The sequence below is a fragment of the Lutra lutra genome, chromosome 7, assembly GCF_902655055.1.
Source record: "Lutra lutra chromosome 7, mLutLut1.2, whole genome shotgun sequence".
Lineage (NCBI taxonomy): Eukaryota > Metazoa > Chordata > Mammalia > Carnivora > Mustelidae > Lutra > Lutra lutra.
Window position 1 is genome coordinate 49,438,802 of NC_062284.1, and position 12,853 is coordinate 49,451,654.

Genomic DNA, 12,853 nt, shown 5'->3' on the forward strand with positions numbered 1-12,853 from the left:
AGTGAAAAGTTAAAATCATGTTGCGCCTCTGTGACTTAAATAAAACCAGGAATGCTACTTAGGAAAATCAGAATACATGTAGTATATAATTTAATGGGATTTCAAGAAATAGTCTAATAGCAAGCCGTATTTTAAGTTCATTCAAGGTTCCCATCATCCCCAGTCCATATACGACTTTATGACCTGGTTAGACAAAATGATGTATCAAAATTTGAGCGGTTGAAGTATAGCTAAATTTGCTCCCTACTATAAAATAATCTTTCTTTACAAAAATAAGCTCTTAATAGGCTGGAAAAAGTATCCGGTCACAGATTTGGATTTTGGTTGGGGGAGGCATTTAAAGTTGAGGCAGTTTAATCTTTAGAAGAGAACTAAGGAATCTCATCCTAGACTCATAATATGTTCAGTATTAGCAATAATTTACCCAGCCTTATCTTTTTAGAGATGAGGAAATGGCTACCCAGTCAGTGACATACCCAAGCTGCTGGTGGCAGGACCAGTGCCAGATCCCAGGTGGCCAGTTCCATAAAGTGCACTATACCATGCCACATTGCTAGTCATAAATCATACTGGAACTACCTTGGGATCTTTAAAAGTACTTAGGCCTGTCCCATCCCCAGATATTCTGAGTTCATTGGTATGGGGTATAAGTTGAACACTGGGATTTTTAAGAGCTCCAAGTTTGGAAACCTCCATAAGGAATGAGTGTGCTTGTGGACTTGGGAACAGAGTGAGATCAATAGTACAGATTTCCATCCATTCTGATGCCTTAATCATATATTTGGCTAGGTTTTATCTGGGCAGTAAGAAAAATCTTTACATTGAGAAATAGCCAAGAGTTCTGCTGAACAAAGGCTTTCTTAATAAAGTTGTCCTTTCACTCACCAGCGTGTGTTTTGTAAATGAGATGGCCTGCAACAGAATTCTTCTTAATCATGAAATAGGAGAACAGTTCTTTGACACTGATCAAGCAAGGAGAAAGTCTTCTGCCATCTGTGTTGTGGCGTGCTCTGCTGTTGTTTTAACTAGATAAAATTCTAATTACTGTTAAACAGATTGTTTATGAGGTTTTTTTTTTTAATATTTTAGAGCAAGTATATAAATATAAAGAGGCAAAGAAATGGTTCCAGATTTAAAAACAAAAGGCTTTTCCTTTGAAAGTAAGTTAATCCGGATTTGACATGCTGGGTTGTTCAATAACACATTTCTGTGTATGTCCTCGGTACTGCCTGTTGCAAGGAAATTTGCAGTTTTATTATAATCATTCTGTGGAGCAATCGTGCACTCTTTGGTAGGATGCTAACTGAACATTGTAACTAGAAAATAGAATTTGGGATTGGTAAACAACACATCTTGTTTCAGGATATCCCTTCCTTTAAACAAGGTATTTTCCTTCATAAGGACAGGTACCAGCAGCATGAAGTAGAAGAGTTAATAGGAGATTGTGGTCAGATTGAAGCATTTAAGGATTTAAGATCTTTGAAAGAGTGTCAAGGTGATGACAAGAGGCTATACATTCAGGTTGCTAGAGTAGAAGTTACAGGGGTTGCATTTGTTTTCTGTTGCTGCAGTGGCAAATCACTACAGGCTTTGTGGCTTAAACAACAGAAATCTATTATCTTACATTCTGTAGGTCAGGAGGGTCCAGCTGGGCTAAAATCAAGGTTTCGTCAGGATAGGATTCTTTTCCTTCCAGTTGTAGGGCTGACATCCCAGTTGCCTTACTGGCTATCGCATGAGGACCCTTCTCAGACCCTAAAGACTACCCTCATACCTTGACTTACGGCATTCTTTCCTCTATTTTAAAAGCCAGCAACAACAGGTTAAGTCCCTTTCACACTTAAGGTATTTCCTCCTCCTTCTTCTGTCTCATCTCTGTGATCCACTTTTTGTCTTCCTCTTCACTTTAAAGGACTTTTGTGGTTGATTAGATTGGACCCACTTGGATAATTTAGGCCAACCTCCCCATTTTAGCATCCTTAATCTTAATAATAACTGGAAGTCTTTTTGTCATGTAAGGAAAGCTAGGCTGGGGGTAGGAGTGAAAGGAGAAAGGACATCTTTGGAGGGCTGTTCTGTCTGTCAAAAGGGGCTAAGTCATTGAAGTCAAGGAAAGCAAACGTCAGTATTGACATGGCTGTTGAAAATCTTTGTCCAGCAAATAATTTCTGATTACTTACATTGTGCCAGGCATTGCAATAGGCACTGGGGCTATTGTGATAAATAAGACAAGACACATTCCCTGCCCAGCCTGTATGTATATAGCAGCAAACCTAGAACAACAAGCAAACCAGAGCAGTGCTTTATAAAGGATTCTTCATGTTCTTTGTATTTACATTAAGTTCTTTGAAAGCAGATACTAGTGTTCTTTGTTTTGGTCCTTTCCTCATCCCACCACTAAACCAGTGTTTTACATCTTATGTGTTTAACAGATACTGTTCACAAAGGCTTACTTTGGTTTTCCTTTTCATTGTTAAAAATCTGATTTATCTCTTTTCTGATATTTTCTACTCTAAAAGCAGTGAGGAATTTTGAGTTCAATCCAGACTAAGATGGCAAGTTAAGATTTAATCAGATTCCTGCTAAAGAATTTTGTAAAAGGATTTAAAATTTTTCATGTACTCCATCTTCCTTTCCTGAGTTAAAACTCCAGAGTGGTAAAGGCAGCTTTACAAATGCTGTCATCATATAAATTGGCACTTTTGTTTTATTTCTCCTGGGTTCGACAGCCAGAAAGTACCTACCCAATTTTTAAAAAAATCAGCAGTTCTATTAAGCCCTGTATTCATCAATAGATAGTAAAAAATTGCCAACCCTGAAGCACATTAAAATAAACTTCTCAATCTGGCCTTTCCATGGATAGATAGCCTATTAAAATAATGGGGAAAAATGAGTGAAAGAATAAAAATAAAATAATGGAAGAGATAGACTATCTGTTTACTATGCCTAGAGCTATCTTCTTCATATACAACTCCCTGTTGTTCTCCCACTGTGTGCTGAGTGTCAGTCTGTTTTTTGTGAAAAGCCACAGGATTCTTACAAGTTGTTCAAAGACCTTTAAAGACAATTCTTAATTTTTTCAGTGATAGTCAAGGTTATTCTGTGCTATGTAATGTCCCAGAGCAGCAATGAGGAACTTTAATAATGATGGGTTGAAATAAACATTGGTGTGAGTTTTATAGATAATATACCAGCATTAATTTCAAACTTGATCATCACAGAACTTCTTATCAAAACAGTTGGCAAGTGGTTAAATATATTTGTTGCAAAGGTGTGAGCTCCAAAGCATACATGTCACATAGGGTCTTAGGGCACCTTCTTAATTTTGGTACACACAGAACTCCAACCAAAATTCCTTCCTGATTCTTTTTTTAAATTAATTATTTTTATTAACATATAATGTATTATTTGCCCCAGGGGTACAGGTCTGTGAATCATCAGGCTTACACACTTCACAGCATTCACCATAGCACATACCCTTCCCAATGTCCATAACCCAACCACACTCCCCCCAGCAACCCTCAGTTTGTTTTATGAGATTAAGAGTCTCTTATGGTTTATCTCCCTCCCAATCCCATCTTGTTTCATTTTTTCCTTCCCTACCCCCAAAGCCCCCCACTCTGCCTCTCAAATTCCTCATATCAGGGAGATCACATGATAATTATCTTTCTGTGATTGACTTATTTCGCTCAGCTAATACCTTCTAGTTCCATCCAGGTCGTTGCAAGTTCCTTCCTGATTCTTTGGCAGTTTATTTATGGATATCTTATCCATATGACTCTTCATGTCTCCAAACAAGTAGCTTAAGTATATTTACACAAAATTTCATTTCTGATAAAAGAAATTTTAGAACAATAGATGAAAAATTCATTTCATTTGCTTATGTTAAGATGGGTATTGTCCTATTAAATTTGCGTGATATTAATGTGGGTTGAGGAAGGCGATAGCTGTTTTATAGAGGTGTTTTAATGCACTGTAATCATGAAAGCATTAACAGATAATGTTGATTTCTGTGGGCTTTTTTTTTTTTTTAATGCTTCAGTGAGTGTCTAGGAAAGTGTAGCATCCTGTCAGATTTTGTTCATATGCAAAAATTCTTATTAAATGGAAACTTTTGGGGTGCCTGAGTACCTCAGTCCATTAAGTGTCTGCCATTGGCTCAGTTCATGATCCTAGGGTCCTGAATTCGAGTCCCACGTCGGGCTTCCTGCTTAGCTGGGAGCCTGCTTCTCCCTCTCCCTCTGCTCCTCTCTGCTGCTCATGCTCACTCACTTGCACGCGCTCTCTCAAATGAGTAAATAAAAATTCTAAATAAATAAGTAAATAAATTTAAAAAATGGAAACTTTTGAGGATGCTGGGAATATAACAATACAATAATAAAAATAACAGGTTCTTTTGATTTTTGTAAAAAGAGAAGGGAAAAATTCCTCTGTGGTTTTGGTCATTAAAATGTAGTATTGACTTAAATACATGCAATGCCACAGTGAGATGGAATTTACTGACTTATCGAAGCTTTTGACAGGTATATTTGCATCTTTAGACGTCAGATTTGAATTATTAAAGCAGCCTTTGTTTAATAAATTGAACATTTACTGAGAAGATTACATGGAAGAATAAGCATACTGATTTGCAGTAGGTGCAGTTTTAGCTGGTGTTAAAACTAAACTGGCCTTAGTGAATTCTTACCCTGGCTACATAGAAATGGCTTCAGTTTGAAAGGATATGGTTTCAGAAGTCATATATTTTTCCAAATGTCTGTCTGGGGAAAATAAACCTAAATTCTTGAAGCAGGCCATTTCACTTCTAATTGAATGTAATACTAGGAAAACAAAAAGCCTTAAGGCAAAAACTGTTTCTTACGGAGGTTTTTTGTTTTCCATTTGAAATTAGTGCAGTTGGAGATTGGCTTTTAAAAAAAAAAAACTCCGATTCTTTTAAACAAAGTATAGCGATGTAAAATTGTTGCTAAATTTACTAGCACAACTGAGAACAATTGTATTCTTTAAAAAAAGTAATCAGTGAGTTTTATTTAAATAAAATAGTTGCCTGAATATGATTTTAAAAAATAACACCTAAGATAAACCTAGGAATCAGATTAAATAATAATAAAAGGTGTTTTCAGGAGACGTAGTGCCTTTCTACTTAGATTTTAAAATTTAAACCAATTGTTGGATATGGATTTGAATGTTTTGTTCTGTGTGTATGTACAGTATAATGGAAGCTTATAGTAGTGCTGTATTAGTTCAGGTAAAACTCTTGCAGAAGAGTAGACTTCTGAAATATTATGTTATCTGATTTACATTTTTGCTTCACCTTCTTATTCAAGTAAAACAATTTTTGCCTGATAAAAAAGGTGGAAACAAATGATTATGTTTTACTCTCCAATGTTAGAATATTCTCAATGCATTTGAAGTAGAATTAATTACGTTTTTTCCCTTCCATGGAATTCTCTGGCTATAAATCAGTTTTTTTTTTTAAATTAATGAAAGTTCTTTTATGATGCCCTTAAGTACCTGTCAAGATTTACTCTTCAATTAGGTAGGTTTGTGATTAGACTCCTTTGCAGTGATGCACTGACTAGAGGAATTGACTTTTAGGCTATTGATTCTATGTGTTAGGACTGAGCAGAGAAATTTTCATTTGTTTTATCTTAAAAGTAGCCAGAATAAATGAGAGGATTCTTATAGACTGTAAAACCCAAACTAAATATCCTGGAAAAATCTTCGTGACTTAAAGGTTATTTGTTTAAGTAGCAGAAATTAATTTTTTTAATGAACATGCAGTAAAATTGCCTCTTGTGCATATAGTTGATGAACTTTAACGTGTGTAGATTTTCATGTAACTGTCATCACAGTCAGTGTACAGATACCCACATGGTTCCATTAGTTCATAAAATTCCCTTATGCTATCTCTATGTATTTGTGCTGGGTCCGTAATCAAAGGAGCGAGACTGACACAAAGCGAAGGTCAAGCAAAGCTTTATTTCGCGCCAAGCATCAAGAATCAGATCGACCAGCCAGGGCCGTCTCTTGCAAAGAGGCGACCTCTCTCTGCCTTACAGACTAGTTTTTAAGGGCAAAGGCCATGTGGTTGGGCCTGACCACGCACAGGTGGCCAGTAGATTATAACACACAGAGAAAGCTGCATAGTCATGCTAGGTCACATATAAGTGGCCAATTGAATTACAGTTTACCTTATAGTAGATATTTGACCTAGCCTATCACCTTGGTCAGAATTGGCGCCCAAAAGGTGCCCAGAGGGTAGGGCCCATACTCCTTGGTAGCTAGGGAGACAGTATGCGCCCCTACTGATTGGATACCTCCACCTGGCCTGACCCACCCTTGTATTTGGGCTTTGTTACCTGGGACTGGTTTCTGGGACTTGTTTTTAAGTAAATTCCCTGAGGTGGGGGGGCAGGGTCAGTTTAAGTTTTACTGCATAAACAGCAAAATCACTGTTTAACCGGATGGAGCTGCTCTGGCTAAATAGGCCCTTACAGTTGTACTCTCTTTATCTCACACTGGCAAACACTTTGTTGTTTAGCTTTTATGTTTTCAAAAATGGCCACTAAGTGGGATCATAAAGTATATAGCTATTTGAGACAGTTATACATGCATTTACTCAGCATAGTGCCTTAATATTTCATCTAACTTGTTTTGTATATCATTATTTCATTCATTTTTATTGCTGAGTAGTATTTGATTTAATGGATTTACCACAGTTTATCCCTTAATTCATTGAAGGACTTTGAGTTGTTTTAAGTTTGTGACTATTTTGAATAGGGATGTTATAAACATTTGTTTGTTGGCTTTTGTGAATACAAGTTTTCATTTCTCTTGGGTAAATACATAGTAGTGAGATTGTTGGTAATTGTATAATTTTACTTAATAAGAAATTGCCAAACTGTTTTCTAAATTGGTTGTACCACTTTGTATTCCCATCAGCAATGTGTGATTATTCTAGTTGTTTTGCCTATTTGCCAGCACTTGGTAGGGTCATTCTTTTGTTTGTTTAGTTTTTATTTCATAATCATAAACTTAACTCTGTAATCCATCTAGACTTAGAGGGGAGTAAGGAAAACCTATAGAATTGCAGTGAGAGCACAAAGATTATAGGATATTTTAAACTGGTAGAGGTGAAGAGGTACTCTCCTGAGCTACAGAAGGAACCGGTCTGGTAGTTAAGATAAAACACAAGTGAAATTTATTACATTTGTCCATAGTTAGGAATGGTGATCATTTTGCTGGTCTTGCCATTCCTGGCTCCAAAGCACTCCATGGCTTTTGTAGTATTCATGCCCTCCTTCACCTTGCCAAAGAACACATATTTGCTCTCCAACCACTCAGTGTTGGCACTGCAGATGAAAAACTGGGAACTATTTTTGTAGGGTCTAACATTTGCCATGGATAAGACGCCAGGACCTGTGTGCCTCAGGATAAAATTCTTATCATCAAATTTCTCCCCATAGATGGACTTGGTGCCAGTGCCATTATGGCATGTGAAGTCACCACCCTGGCATGTAGATCCTGGAATAATCCTATGAAAGCAAGCACCTTTATAACCAAATCCTTTTCCCCAGTGCTCAGAGCATAAAAGTTTTTTGCTGTCTTTGGAGCTCTGTCTGCAAACAGCTTAAAGGAGACGTGGCCAGAGTGCTTGCTATCCACAGTGATATCCAAGAACACAATGCGATGACCATGGCTGGGTGGGCACAGGCAGCCCTGGGGCAGCAGCATCTGCAAGTGGTCGTTCTTTTAATTACAACCATTCTAATAGATTTGGAATGATATCTGATAATCATGATTTTAAATCGCATTTTCCTAATAGTTAATGATATCAACCACTTTGTTATGTGCTTTTTTGCTATACGTGTATTCTTTTTGGGTCTCTCCAAGTCTTTTGTCCACTTTATAAAATAACAGAAACTTTATTTGGGAATAATTTTAGATTTAAAGATTTTTTTTAAGTTTTTTTTTTTTTTTTAATTTATTTGACAGAGAGAGATTACAAGTAGATGGAGAGGCAGGCAGAGAGAGAGAGGGAAGCAGGCTCCCGCTGAGCAGAGAGCCCGATGTGGGACTCGATCCCAGGACCCTGAGATCATGACCTGAGCCGAAGGCAGCGGCTTAACCCACTGAGCCACCCAGGCGCCCCTGTCACCAGTAATTCTGACCGACAAGCTATCAATCAGAAGTCCCAATGACTCCCTCCTTGGGTTTGATTAATTTGTTAGAGTAGTTTTCAGAACTCAAACATTTAACTTACTAGATTATTGGCTTATTGAAAAAGTATATAACTTAGGAACAGCCAGTTGGAAGATAAGCCTAGGGCAAGGTATGGGAAAAGGGTGCAAAGCTTCCATGCCCTCTGAGAGCACACTGCTCTCCAAATGCCCGTGTATTCACCACCTAGAAGTTCTCTGAAACCCTTCCTGTTGTGTTTTTATGGAGGCTTCATTACATAAACACAATTGGTTAAATTATTGGCCATGGCATTTGATTCAGACTGTAGTCCTTCTCCCCTCCCTGGAGGTTCATGGGATGGAACTAAATTTCCAACTTCCCTAATCCCAGGATTGGTTCTTCCAGAAACCTTCCTTCCTCAGTTACTTTCTGTAAATCCAGTTGTGGTGGAAAGGGCTTATTACAAGTAACAAGACACCCATTTCACCTTTATGGCTCTGAAGTGATTATAGGAACTGAGGCGAAGAGGCCAAATACAACAAAGGATGTTTCCCTTGCTCTTACTACTCGAGAAGTTCCAAGGGTTTGGGGAACTGTGAGCCAGGAACCATGGACGAAGTATAAATATATAAGAAAAATATGTTTTGGTCATCTGAAAGACCACATGTATGTATTTGTTATAAATCACAAAGTTGCACCAAGTTCTGACACCATCTACCTGGAGATAGTAGCAAATTCCACATGTTAAGGGCTCAGTCCCAAAGGACTGCCCATCCCACATCTCAGTTCACACACCTGCTTTGTAGTTAGCCATTCCCACATCCCCCAATCCCTGACAACCACTAATCTCTTTTCTTTCCATGTTGTTTTGCCTTCTCCAGTGTGTCGTATACATGCAGTCATATAATATGTAACTTTTTGGATCTGACTTCTCACTTAGCGAAGTGCATTTAAGACTTCTTGTTGGTCTTATGAATCAAATAGTTCAGTCCTTTTCATTCCTGCACAGTATTCTAGTGTATGGATTTACCACATTTATTTTATCCATTCTTCTTACTGAAATAACTTTCTAGGCCCAAGATAAAGCTGCTCCTGCTCCAGGTGCCACATCAGCAAACTGAAACCGTGTCTCTGTAAACGCTCCACTTCACCAAAAACACAGGCTCTCTAATAAGATAATCCCCAAACACCAGGCCAACTCTGGGCCTTCTCACCCCAAATGAAGTTGACTGTGTGGTTCTAGCCAGTCAGATATTTTCCATTTTTCTCTTCCTTTTTCTTTATTCTTTATCCTATAAAACCTTCCTGTCTTCTGCCCCATTTTTACTTATTAGAATAGAGACTATCCACCTCATAAAGTGTTAAATAAAATTTGTTTCACCTAAATTATCACCTTTAATCATTTTTTGTTTGTTTTTAACAACTCAGTAAAGGACATCTTGGTTCCTTCAGTTTTTGTTGATCATGAGTACAGCTTCTATTAAACAGTCATGTACAGATTTTCGTGTGAATATGCTTTCAGTTCACTTGAGTAAGTAATCTAGGAGTTTGATTGCTGGGTTGTATAAATGTAAATTTAACTTTATAAGAAACTGCCAAATTGTTTCTCAAAGTGGTTGTGTCATTTTTCATTCCCACCAGCAATGAATGAGAGTTCCTATTGCTCTGCATCTTTGGCAGCATTTTCTTTTGCTATGTTATTGGTTTGTGTTTTTGTTTTTGTTTTAATTTTATTTATTTTTACTATTTTTTAAAAGATTTATTTACTTATTTGACAGAGAGAGACACAGTGAGAGAGGGAACACAAGCAGGGGGAGTGGGAGGGGGAGAAGCAGGTTTCCTACTGAGCAGGGAGCCCAATGCGGGGCTTAATCATGACCTGATCCACCCAGGTGCCCCTGGTTTTTTGTTTTTGTTTTTGTTTTTTTAATTTTAGCCATTCTAATCAGTGTGCTTTTTCTTCACATTTAAATTGGATTGTTTTGGGGCACCTGGGTGGTTCAGTGGGTTAAAGCCTCTGCCTTCGGCTCAGGTCGTGATCCCGGGTCCTGGGATGGAGCCCTGAATCCATCCATCCATAGGGCTCTCTGCTCAGTGGGGGGCCTGCTTCCTTCCCTCTCTCTGCCTGCCTCTCTGCCTACTTGTGATCTCTGTCAAGTAAATAAATAAAATCTTTTAAAAAAAATTGGATTGTTTTCTTCCTGTTAAGTTTTGAGAGTTCTTTATATATTCTGGATACAAATACTTTGTTGAATATGTTATTTACAAACATTGTTTCCCTGTCTGTAGCTTGTCTTTATATTAGCTAACTTTCTAGAGCAGAAGTTTTTAATTTTGATAAAGTCCAATTTATCCTTTTTTACTTTCTGGATTTTTTTTTTTAAAAGATTATTTATTTATTTATTTGACAGATCACAAGTAGGCAGAGAGGCAGGCAGAGGGGGAGGAGGAAGCAAGCTCTCCACTGAGCACAGAGCCTGATGCGGGTGCCCTGAGATCATGACCTGAGCCGAAGGCTCAACCCACTGAGCCACCCAGGCACCCTACTGGGTTGTATTTTGATATCATAGCTAAGAACTCTTTACCTAGCTAGCCCTAGGTCACAAAAATTTTGTCCTGGGTGGGGAGGGGCGGGTTGTACAAAAAGTTTTATAGTTTTATATTTTATGTATCCATTTGAGCTAATTTTTTAGAAAGATTTTATTTATTTATTTATTTGACAGAGACACACCAAGAGAGGGAACACAAGCAGAGGGAGTGGTAGAAGGAGAAGGAGGCTTCCTGCTGAGCAGGGAGGGGGCTCTATCCCAGGACTCCAGGATCAAGACCTGAGCAAAGGGCAGGCACTTAACGACTGAGCCCCCCAAGTGCCCCAGCTTGAGCTAATTTTTTATGTGAAATGAGAGGTTTAGGTAAAAATTCATTTTTTTCTTTATATTTGGGTGCTCAGTTGTTCCAACACAAATTGTCAAAAAGCCTATCCTTTTCTCATTGTATTATCTTTGAACCTTTGTTAAAAATCAGTTGGTCATGTTTGTGTGGAGTTCTTTGTGGAAACTGTTCTGTTCCATTGGATTGTATCGTTCCTCCAATTTCCTTTTTTTTTAATTAAAGATTTTATTTATTTATTTGACAAACAGAGATCACAAGTAGGCAGAGAGGCAGGCAGAGAGAGAGAGGGAAGCAGGCTCCCTGCTGAGCAGAGAGCCCAATGCAGGGCTCCATCCCAGGCCCCTAGGATCATGACCTAAGCCGAAGGCAGAGGCTTTAACCCACGGAGCCACCCAGGTGCCCCCCAATTTGTTTTTTAATAGCTTTGGCTATTTTAGATTTTTTTGCCTTTCCATATCAGTTTGAAAATCAGCTTGCTGTAACAGCAAAAAATGCTGGGATTTTTTATTGTGTTAAATCTGTAGACCAGTTTGGGAGAGAATTGACATTTTTACTATTTTGAGTTTTCCAGTCTGTGAACCCAGTATATCCTTCTATTCACTTATGTCTTCTTTGATTTACTTTATCAGCATTTTGTAGTTTTTAGCATACAGATCCTATACATGTTTTTATCAGATTTTATACCTAAGGAATTTGTTTCTATGGAACTATTATAAATGGCATTATTAAAAATTGGGGGGTTCCAAAGTATTCATTGTTTAGTATATAGAAATATAATTGATGTTGACCTTGTATTTTTTGACCATGATAAGTTCACTTATTAGTTCCAGGAGTGGTTGGTTTGTTGGTTTGTTTGTATTCCTTGGAATTTTTTTGTATAGACAGTAATGTTCTTTGCAAATAGGGACAGTTTTATTTCTTACTTTCCAGTCTTATCAGTCTGGAGTTATCTCTTTTTTAAATGTTTGGTAGATTTCATTAGTGAAGACATCTGGGCCTGAAGAATTCCTTTTTTTTTTTTTTTTTTTTTTTTTTGGAAAGTTTTTAACTACAAATTCAGCTTATCTGATACTTCTGTTCTGTGCAACTCATCCATACTATTGTAAGTGAATGTTTGTAGTTTGTCAATTCAGGAAGTTCTTGAGTGTATGTGCATAGAGTTGCTCACAGTATTTCCTTGTTAATTAAATATTTGTATGATCTATTGTGAAATCTCTTCATTTGTATTGATATTGAGAATTTATGTCTAATCCCTTTTTGTCTTTGTCAGTCTTGCTTGTATTGATCTTTTCAAAGAGCCAGTTTAGGTTTTAGTTGATTTTCTGTATTTATTTGTTCTTTTCGATTTCATTGATTCCTGCTCTTTACTATTTACTTCCTTCTACTTTTTGTTTGCTCTTCTTTTTTCTAGTCTCTTAAGATGAAAGCTTAGATTATTTCAGACTTTTCTCTTTTCTAACTTAACTATTTAATGCTGTAACATCCTCTAAGTAATGCGTTAGCTGTACCCCACAAATTTTGATATGTGTCTTATTTTTGTTCAGTTCAAAATTTTTTCTGTTTCCCCTCTGGTCCATGGATTACATACACGTGTGTTTTGAAATTTCCTTTTCTTTCTTTGTCCTTTCTGTTATTGGCATCTACTCTAATTTTGTTACAGATAACATCCTTTTGTATGATTTAAAATTTTTTTTGTAAAGGTTTCTTTTATGATCCAGCGTATTATTTTTCTATTTCTGCTTTAACAAATTACCAGAAACAGTGGTTTAAACAGCAC

General features: G+C 37.3%; 1 protein-coding gene and 1 pseudogene across 4 annotated transcripts in view; one reads left to right on the forward strand and one right to left on the reverse strand.

The window, feature by feature from the left end:
- Positions 1-12,853, forward strand: part of GLCE (glucuronic acid epimerase) — a 118,212-nt gene that overhangs the window by 43,764 nt on the left and 61,595 nt on the right. Inside the window, exon 1 of one of the 4 annotated variants that reach the window (XM_047737676.1) lies at positions 10,980-11,096. The exons of the other annotated variants lie outside the window; for them this stretch is intronic. The gene's annotated coding sequence lies outside the window, so the exon portion shown is untranslated. Of the gene's footprint in view, positions 1-10,979; positions 11,097-12,853 lie in introns of those variants that run through there. 4 annotated transcript variants of the gene reach the window in all.
- LOC125104388 (peptidyl-prolyl cis-trans isomerase A-like) lies at positions 7,208-7,737 on the reverse strand (annotated as a pseudogene).